This window comes from Camelus dromedarius, chromosome 14 (assembly GCF_036321535.1).
Source record: "Camelus dromedarius isolate mCamDro1 chromosome 14, mCamDro1.pat, whole genome shotgun sequence".
Lineage (NCBI taxonomy): Eukaryota > Metazoa > Chordata > Mammalia > Artiodactyla > Camelidae > Camelus > Camelus dromedarius.
The window spans coordinates 57,614,926-57,625,631 of NC_087449.1; positions in this window are offsets into that span (position 1 = coordinate 57,614,926).

A 10,706-nucleotide genomic window follows, 5' to 3' on the forward strand; every position below is an offset into this window, starting at 1 on the left:
TTCCAGGGGTGCAAGAATGATTCCGTATCCACAAACCAATCAATGTGATACACCACATTAACAAAAGGAAGGCTAAAAATCACACTGTCACCTCAATAGAGGCATAAGAAGCTGTTGACAAAATTCAACATTCATTCATCGTAACAACTCGCAACAAAGTTGATATAGACGGAACACACCTCAACGTAAAAGGTCATTTATGACAAACCCACAGCTAACATACTCAATGGTGCAAGATGAAAGCTTTTCCTCTACTATTGGAACAATATAAGGATGCCCACTCTGGCCACTTCTATTTAACATAGTATTGGAGGTTCCAACCACGGCATCAGAGAAGAAAAAGAAATAAAAGCCATCCAAATCGGAAAGGAAGAAGTATGACTGTCACTATTTGCTATACATATAAAATCCCAGAGATGCCACCAAAAAACTATTAGAACTAATCAATGAACTCAGTAAAGTTTTAGGATGCAATATTAATATATAGGAATCTGTTGCATTTCTGTACACTAAAAATGAACTACCAGAAAGAAAAATCCAGAAAACAATCCCATTTAAATCTCATCAAAAAGAATAAAATACCTAGGAATAAATTTAACCTAGGAAGTGAAAGACTTTACTCTAAAAACTCAGGATACTGAAGAAGGAAATTGAAGACAATGCAAATAAATGAAAAGGTATCCCCTGTTCATGGATTGGGAGAATTAATATTGTTAAAATGTTCGTACTACCCAAAGCAATCTACAGATTTAATGCGTTCCCTCTCAAAACGCCTAGGACATTTTTCACATTTCCGGTTTGTCATAATAATTCTAAAATTTGTATGGAACCACAAAAGACCCTGAATAGCCAAAGCAATCTTGAGACAAAAGAACAAAGCTGGAGGTTTATTTTCTGAGGTACTAGGGGCTAGGATTTCAACGCATGAATTTGGAGGGCGGGGACACAATTCAGCCCCTAACTCTGGGAAAACCACTATTCTTACCAATTCCACATTCGATTAATTTGCTTTAGAAGTTCCTAGTTGGAAATCATATATTGTATGTACTCTTTGTGTCTGGCTTCTTCCATTCAGCACAGTAACTGTGAGATTCGTTCATGTTGTTGTGTCTGTCACCATTTGTTCTTCTTTACAGCTGAGTAGCATTCCAGAGTAGAAATGTACTACAATTTGTGTACTCATCATCCTGACAATAGACATTTGAGTTGTGAACAGTTTGGGAATATTTTGAATAAAACTGCTCTGAAGATTCTTATACAAGTACTTGTGTGGGCATAAGTTTTTCATTCCCTCGGATAAATATCTGGAAGTGGAAATGCTAGGTCAAATGGTAGGGGTAGTTTAATTTTATAAAGATCAGACAAAGTCTTTTGACAAAATGTCTGTCCCATTTACGTTCCCACCAGCAATGTACGAGAGCTCTGTTGCTTGACCTTTGGCACATAACCTTTCAATGCTTGAAGACCCTTCCACCAGCAAAAATGGTCCAATCAAGTGTCCAAGAGTAATTTGACCAATCCAGAGTAACCCCTCCAGTGACAACCTTGGAGGTGCACCCTCATTGCTCCCTTCCAATGAGAATCTGTTTGAGGAGTGTAGTCGGTGGACAAGTCCCCAAACTCCTGCACCCTTGGGAACCACCACCTGCTCATGACCAAGCCATGTTCTTCTGAGCTGACCTTATCCCTGAGATGACAGGGGACTAGAGCCAGGCAACTCTTACCATTGCAAGACTCCTCTACTGGGCATTCCTCATTTGGGGACGCCCATCAGATTAGCTGAGACTTTCCTCAGAACTGCCCTGCAGTTTGAGGCTCTTCCTGCCCAATCCTCCTTCCTTCCCTCTCTCCTTTCAGAGGTGTCAGATCTACTTTGGGATCTGAATGCCCTCTCTCCTTACTTCTCTCCCTCTCTCTCCCCATTGTCTTTCAGAGCTCTTTCTCTCCATAAATCTCTTGCACTTCCAACTCCATCTGGGCATCTGCTTCCAGAGGACCTAAACACACAGGCCTCCTCTCAGGAGGAAAGCATGAAGAGGAGTGGAGAAAACGAGATAAGGTTTTGACGCTTCCCCTAGCCAAGAAGCCTACCAAGCTCCACTTTTCATCCGTCTGTTCATTAATCAAATAATAAAACATATATGGATAAATAAGATGCTCAAGATTGTAGTAACTGCCAAGAAGGACCTAAACAGGATGATGTGGAAAAGAAAACACCTACTTCCAGGTCATCCTTTGGTTTAAACCCTTCAGACATATCTCAAGGATGAAAGGCAAACCTCTTTCTGGGACCTCCAAGGTCTATGCCTTGGTCTCCTCTTTGGCCTCAGGCCTCGGGCTTGTCCCTGCACCGCCTGCCTTACACCCATCACTCTGGTCCAGAGGATTGTTTCTTTTAACCTTCTTGCCTCTGCTCTTGCTGTCACTCCAACCTGGAAATCTTCTTGCCTCTGCTCTTGCTGTCACCCCAACCCTTCTCTTCTTCCCCTAGGTTGCTACTATTCTTTTTGTAGACTCAGTTTTTAAGAGCCTCCTCCTCCAGGAGGGCTTCCTGGATGTTCCCAAACAGGATTTGAAGATCCTCTCTCCTCCCACCTCACTATGTGCTTTCTTGTGTGCACTCAGTATGTTTTAATTTATTCATGGGTCAATCAAGAAGCCAATACTAGACTAGGTTCCTTGAGGACATGGGCTGTGTCATATTTATCTGTCTCCACCCAGTTGTCAGCAAAAGAGCAATTGCACACTAGTACATCAGCTTGGCCGATGTGCACCAAATAAATGAAGAGGTTGAGTGGACTCTCTCTTACCACACATAAATTACATTTGTTTAGCGTGAATTGAAACTAAAGCAATATTTCAGGATTTGGGGCTGGTACCCACTTGCTTCCAAATGGCCCGAGCAACAGTCACACTTGAAACAGCACCTGCGTGCTTCCCCCAAGGCCAACCCTGACTCCCCAAGGCTCTCCCCACTCACTCTCCCCGCCCACCCAATCCCTGCCATAGAGTCCATTCTTTCAGAATGCTCCAGACCAGCACAGCCCAAGAAAACTTTCTGCAGTGATGGACACATTCTATATCCCCACTGTCCAGTATGGTAGGTAGATATTAGACACACGGGGCTGTTGAGCTCTTGAAATGTGCCTGGTGCGGCTGAGAGACTGAATTTTTAACTTTACTTCATTTTAATTCATTGAAATTTAAACAGCCACGTGTAGCTAGCAGCGACCGTATCAGACAGCATGTGTCTAGAATCTAAACTTCAGGCTTCTCTCCATCTTGGTCCCCCTGTATTTTCAGCATCCAGTGCAGGGCATGTCTCAACAAATGCTTGTTGAATGACTACAGGGCCAGACTTGACAGCGTGAACAAGGAGAGCGCCCCAGATGCCCTCATCCTCTTTCCTCAAACTCTCTCCCCTCCATTCTGAACCACACTATCCTGGTTTTTCTCTCATCTCACTGGCCACTCGTCCATCTCCATTGTAGGCTTCCTCCTTTAACTGACCAGAGTTCCCCTGGGCTTGGCCCTGGGCCTTCTACATGGAATATGGACACAATGGTTGGCACTCAAGCAACCATATTTAAACATGAGGAACTACACTTAGAAAACCCAATCAGCAAAACAGAGGATACCCAGTCCTTGATGACTGTAAACTCATTTTCACACTCAAGACTGCCTACTTCCAAAATTCTTTTCTGTGAGAGCAAAATCAACTTCCGTGTTGTTTAAGCCACCATTATTTTGGGTTTTATCAGTCACAGCTGAACCTAATCCTGACTCACCACCCCAAAACCAAAGCTGAAAACCCATTTCATGTTCTGTTTCCTGTTTCATGTTCAGGCTCATTGTCCAGCACAGCCTATTAGAGGTCCTGGGAGGAGCTCAAATGACATCAGAAAGATACTCTAATGGCAAATTCCAACAGTAAAGTGCCCCTCATTTGAATATGAACGCTCTCTTATAATCACATTCCCAGGAAGAAAGTAAAATCTGAAAAGTAACCCAAAATATTTATTCTAAAATGCACGTTTTCCACTGGAATTTGACACAACATTGTAAAATGATTATAAATCAATAAAAAATGTTAAAAAAAAAAAAAAAAGAATGTGGCCCAGTGTGGCCGGATGTTTTGTTTTGTCAAGAGAAAAAAAAAAAATGCACGTTTTCCCCCTTCCTTTTAAAGTATCCAGATTTAATGCGATCCAGAAACATCTTAAAATCAATATCATTTTACAACTGACAGGTAGAATACTTCATCTAGTTGTGTAAAAACCTTCTATTGACCACTTCAGATAGGAAAAACCAGCATCAGGGCATATTAGATTAAACAGGAGATTAATTTACCTTCCAAGCTAACATCCAAGGGAATTATGGTTCAGAATTTATCCTCCCTAATTTTCCATTGGCTTGGTCTCAGCTAAAGGATCCAAGATCTCATTTTTCCTTTTATGTCTCTAGGGAGCCTCCCAGTATCTAGCCTTTCTCCTAAAGCAGTGGTTCTCCAACTGCAAGGAGCATCAGAATTACCTGGAGGGCTTATAAAAATGAGTTTGAGGGCCCTACCCCTAGAACTTCTGGTATAGAAGGTCTGGGGTGTGGCCTGAGAATTTGCATTTCTAACAAGTTCCCAGGTGATGCTGCCACCGCCCCGCAGGGGACCACGTTTTGAGAACTACTATTGTAAAGAAATCTCTCCCCTAAATTAACCTGCCTGGTTTCTTTTATTTTGTTTTCCTCCTTCTACTGCTCGTGTTCAGACTAAAAACAAAAAACCCTGAAGCATACTTGTCAAATAATTCCAGCTCCTTTTTTAAATTTCCTGAGCAATTGGACACCTGGAGACAGAGTATTACAAACGCAGGCCACTTTAATTGCCTTCTTAACCCTCAAGTTGACAATGATTTAATTGCATCATTTATTTCTATACCTCACCACAGGTAGATGGCATGTTATGTTTGTAGTAAAAGTGTCCATTCCTTTTTTATTTTTTTCTCTGTTATAAAATCTACTATCTTTCCATGGGTGGATCTCAAAGTTGACCATGGCTTGACTTCTGTATTTAATAAATCCAGAGCTAACTTGAGACTTTATGTGGGATTGACCACGTTGGACAAGCCATCTAAATTCAAGGCTGATCCCTCTGCAGCAGGGTTTTCAACCTCGGCCCTATCGACATTTGCGGCTAGGTTAACTAACTCTTGTAGGGGCTGTCCTGGGCATGGTAGGATGTTTAGCAGCATCCCTGGCCTGCATCCACTGGATCCCAGTAGCATCCTCCCAATTGCAACTAAATATATCTCTAGGCATTGCCACATGTCCTCTCGGGTCCAAGTCACCCTTAATTGAGAATAGTCCTCTACAGTTTAGTGCCTTGTCTCTGAGGTCATTCAAAGCAAATTAAATGGAAAGGAATTTGGGTGGTCCATCTATACCCTCTACAGAGGACTTTAATGCTAAAAGCTAAAGCCCTCATGCTCCAGAGCAACTCTTCTTAAAGTGCAACATGCCTGAAAATCTCCCAGGGTATCTTGTTAAAATGCAGATTCTGGTTTCCGGTCTTACATTTAGGTCCACTGTAGAAAACAGTTTGAAAGTCCCTCAAAAAACTAAAAATAGAGCTACCATATGATCCAGCAATTCCACTCCTGGGTATAAATCAGAAGAAAACAAAAACACTAATTCAAAAAGATACATGCACCCTAGTGTTCATAGCAGCATTATTTGCAATTACCAAGATACGGAAGCAAACTAAGTGTCCATCAACAGAGGAACAGATAAAGAGATGTGGTAATGTATACAACGGAATACTCCCCTCAGCCATAAAAAGGAGTAAAATTTTGCCGTTTACAACATGGATGGACTTGGAGGGTATTATACTTAGTGAAATAAGTCAGACAAAGACAAATACTGTATAATATCACTTATATGTGGAATCTGAAAAACAAAACAAACTAGTGAATATAGCAAAAAAGAAACAGACTCACAGATATAGAAAACAAACTTGTAGTTAACAGTTGGGAGAGGGGAGGGGGGCATCTATAAAAAGTAGGGGATTCAGAGGGACAAACTACTATGCATAAAATCAATAAGCTACAAGGATACACTGTACCACACAGGAAATACAGCCAATATTTTGTAACAACTTTAAATGGAGTATAATCGAGAAAAATAATGAAGCACTATGTCATACGCCTGTAACTAATACAGTATTGTAGATCAATAATACTTCAATTTTAAAAATAATTACTTCATTTTATAAATGCAGATCCTGATTCAGGAGGCCTGGAGTGGGACCCACCTCTGTACTCAAAGTCCAGTGCGATTCGAACTAAGTGAATCAGAATCTGCATTTTAAGAAAATCCCAGGTAACTTATATGCCCATTAAGGTTGAGAACCGCTGTCCTGTAAAAACGTACTCAAATTTAGCTGGAGCTCGAGTCCTGGTTTCCGGACCTGGCTGAATGAACCCAGGAAATCCAGCAAATCATCATTCTGCCCCCAGTGTCTGCAGGGTGTGCCTACGGGAAGCCTCGTTCCTCCCACAATGAGTCCTTGCCTCAGCTGTGCACACCAACTAAAGCTTCCACAGCTCTCTGGCATCTGCTAAAGATGTCTGCTATCCCACGGACATGTGCTAAGGCCGGCTCCTAGTTCAAGGTGAAGGTGAAGTAGCCCATACAATAAGGCCTGCATGGTCCATGCTTTTACTAAGTCCCTCCCCATAAACCTGCCCATGTCTGCTAACAGTGTCACCTGAAGCCCCACCTGTAGGGGAACAGCAGCTTGCCTCAAATGCCACCTGTATTTTGCCTCCCTAGTTCTATTCCTTTTTTTTTTTTTTTTTTATGTTCCTTGCAGACATTAGCTGTGAGTTTTGGAAGAAGGGCATTAAATAATATTTTTCCCTTCCCACGTCAGTAGCTTTTGTAGTGAACTTCAAATCCTGTCTTCTACTAACCCAGATCCAGAAGAACATCTTATCTGACCTGGCTCATTTTTTTTTTTAACAATTTGAAACATTTTAACACAAATACTGTCGAATTTTATCTCTATCGCTCCTAATGCACTTACTAGATTCTACTGAGTCAAAGTTATTTCTGCACCGGCTTGTCTCCTCTTTAGGACAATAGACCTAGAGTATAGGCTACTTATCTGATTTGGTCTTGTACCAGGACATAACCCTGCACGTAAGAGATACTCAATCAACATTTATTTAATGATCGTGACTGTTTTGCCCCCTTAGTCTGTTTTATAATAAATTAACTCTTCAACTCCTTTTAGACGTGATGTAGAGCCTGGCCAGACCTCCTCCCTCATATCAGAACTCTGAAACTGTGTCTTGCAGATCTTATGCCATGTTGTCTAACTCACTGATGGATTTTTTTCCTTGTGTCATTCTGGCCTTTTGTTAATGTTTGAAAACGTTTAATTGCTTTCATCTGTTCTTGTTCCATTATCTCAGCAGCTAAGGATCTGAGGGGCAATTTCAGGTCTTGATCTGAAAATGTTCTGTGTCTAACATGAAAGTTTAGCAACGTGACCCTGGGTAGGAACAGACTTGAAGCTGCTTTAATCCTTGGTAAGGGAAAATGAGAAAGGGATGGGCCAGAGCTTGGCTGTTGGCATTTCACACATGGTGTCATTTAACACGAGCAGTGTAGACTTGGGAGATGTGATGATGGTGACAGGTAGATGATGATGATGATGATAAGGATAAAGAGGGAGAGTCATCAGCATGGTCTTTTCCATGACACTCAAGTACATGAAATTGCTTTAACTTTCCGAGTCAAATCCATTTGGCTCACCTGATGCAGGTTGGTGGGAAATTTAAGTCATGCTTTGGAGGAATATCTTCCCATTCCCTTAAAGCTGTCCAATAGTCCTCAGGATTTATCCAGCCCAGAACATTCTGGAAAGGGTCTTGGTTCACCATGGCTGCTCTTCCTGGTGGTCACTTGGCCCATTTGAAAAACTCGGGCTCTTCTCTCTCTAAGCCATGGTTGCACCCATGGATCTTTGATGAGGTTTCTAACCTCCACACCTGGTGTTCAGCCTCACCTCCATGTACCACCCAGACACCTCCATCCTGGGGATCTCCTGAAAACAAGTAGGACCAGATTTCTGCTATCCATGGAAACCTCCTGGGTTAGTCTGGATTCTTCTGAGTTTCGAATAACAGAACCCAAGTCAAACTAGCATAAGTTACAAAGAGAATTTCTTGGTTCACATAATTTGAAGGTTCAGAGTAGAAGTCAAATGATGTTGGATCCAAAAATCTCAGTCTCTAACTCTCTCTCCCTCCATCAGCATATTGGCTTCATTCTCGAGGCAGCTTCTTCCATGTAGTCAAGAAACATGGTCACTGACGGCCCCAGATGTACATGGTCTTTATTGCTGAGGGCCCCAGAGAAATAAATTAAAACTAATGGAAGATTCTGATTGGTCCAGTTTGGGTGCCTATTCCTGGAAATATCCCTGTGGCTAGGAAAAACAACCTGTGCTTGGACATCTTGGGTCACAAGTCTACACTAGTGATGGAAAATACAGGGCACCATGACAGATAATCCTACAGGATCTTATGAAATAGAGAGGAGAGATGGTTTTTGAGGTAAAAACTGGTTATTACTAACAAAATGGAAAGGAGATGTTAACACAAACCCTCTCCACTACACACACATAAACACACATACACACGTAGAAAGTCTAGTGGCTGGGCATCCAATCTCCCCATCCCCTGTCAGACCACCACCACACTCAAAGCAAAAATAAAAAATTCAGAGGACTTCTCTATTTCAAAAAGTTGTCCAGGAATAATTAGGGTAAGTAATGTGGACTTCCATGCCTAAGATAAAAGAGCTCTTCATTTTGGTATGAAGACTGGCTCCCTATGCATCCATCTAAAAGCCCTGGATGGCAGGCCCCACCCATATGCATGGAGATGTTTATTGTCTTGTTTGTAAATATCAGCAGCCAATCAAGGACCACCAGAAATGTTAAAAAACAAAAATGTAAAATGAAGGAGGCCAACACAGACAAAGTGAGGGAAGGTGGGGGAGATGACCTAGAAGAAATAGAGATAATTCAAGGAACAGAAGATATATATTTTTTAAACCTCTAATTGTTACCCTCAGAAAGATTCAAGGAAATAATGCATTCATAAATTGCCAGGAAGTTATGTTAAAACAGTAATTGGATAACAAGACAGAAGTTTTAAGAAAGGAGATGATTGCTGGAATTTATAAAATCAAGAGTTGGAAGGTAAAGACAAGGGAATTCTTAGAAAGTAAAACCAAAAGACTATAAAAGAGAAAAGATAACAGAAAAGACAAGGGACTCAGAGAATCAATCCAGGAAGTCCAACAGTCAGCTTACAGGAAATCTAAAAAGAGAAAACAGAGCAAAAGAAATTCTCAAAGAAACATGAGAATTCCCCAGAGCTGCAGAATAACAGCCCTCACATTGAATGACAACTTTTGAGTGCTTAGAAAATCAGATGGGGAAGACACTCACACCTGGCCACATCACTGTAAAATGTTAGAACAGTAAGATGAAAAAGGGAAACAAACGATTTATCTACAAAGGAATAAGAATCTGGCAGAGGGCTGGATTTGGTCCATGGGCCATAGTTGCCAACCTCCGGACTAGAGTTCTAAATCCAGAGAAAGTGTGAGGCAACCAAGATATCTGGGGACATGGAAGGATTTAGAAGTTTACTTCTCTTTTCTAGAAAATTATCTGAGGATGCACTCCAACAAAAATAAGAATGTAAGCTAAGATAAAGATGTAAAATTAAAAAAAAAATAGGGCATCAAACTCACAAAGATAATAAAAGAAAGTTCCAGAATGAAAAACAGCTGTGCCTGATGAAAATCTGTGACAGTCTGAGTCTCCTTCTAATTTAGAAGAGACATTCTGTTAGGCTCCTGCACCCTAAGGAACCTCATTGATGTTGAGATGCTATCTGTTCACCATCTTGTCATTCAAGTGTGTCAATGACTCAAATCAAATAAGACCTCAGTGGGATACCAGCCCATTTCATTTCTGATGACTTTCATGTAGCTCAGCCCATGCTCTGAGATCACCTCACTCACCGACTACCTGCCATGATGACCCCACTCAGTTTGCCCCTGGTGATTGCCTGCTGCCTCCTGGCTGGGCCACCCAGGAATCCCTCAACCCCACTGAAGTAATGTTACCTGGAGCCCCTCCCACTAGCATTGTCAGACAAGAAAGAAAATCTCAGAACAAACTTTTTAAAAGTTCTGATGCTCCCCCCACCAATCAGGTTCTCAAAGTGACAGGAAGACATCGGGATCCTCTCAGAGGGACAGTAGGAGGGTGGAGGGGAAGCAGGGTGCACAGAACAGATACCACCAGGACCTCATGTCTCCTCAACGTTGTTTCATTCCTCTCCACTGTGAAAGGAAAACCAAAATGGAGTTGGTACTGCTAAGAGAGCTCGCTAAAATGAAACAAGGGGGGAGGCCACTGAAGAAACACAAATTAGGCATATCTCAGCCTCAGTGGACTCTGACCTTTTGACCACTTATCGTCCTAACAAAGGCACCTGGAACATCTGCCAGAAACTCAAGATACTGATTGGACCTTACCCTAAAACAACTCGTGCTAGCCATCCCTTAAAGGACAAATATTTCCTTTCTTGTTTCAGAGTACAGCCTCATGGCTTCTGCCTTTATAA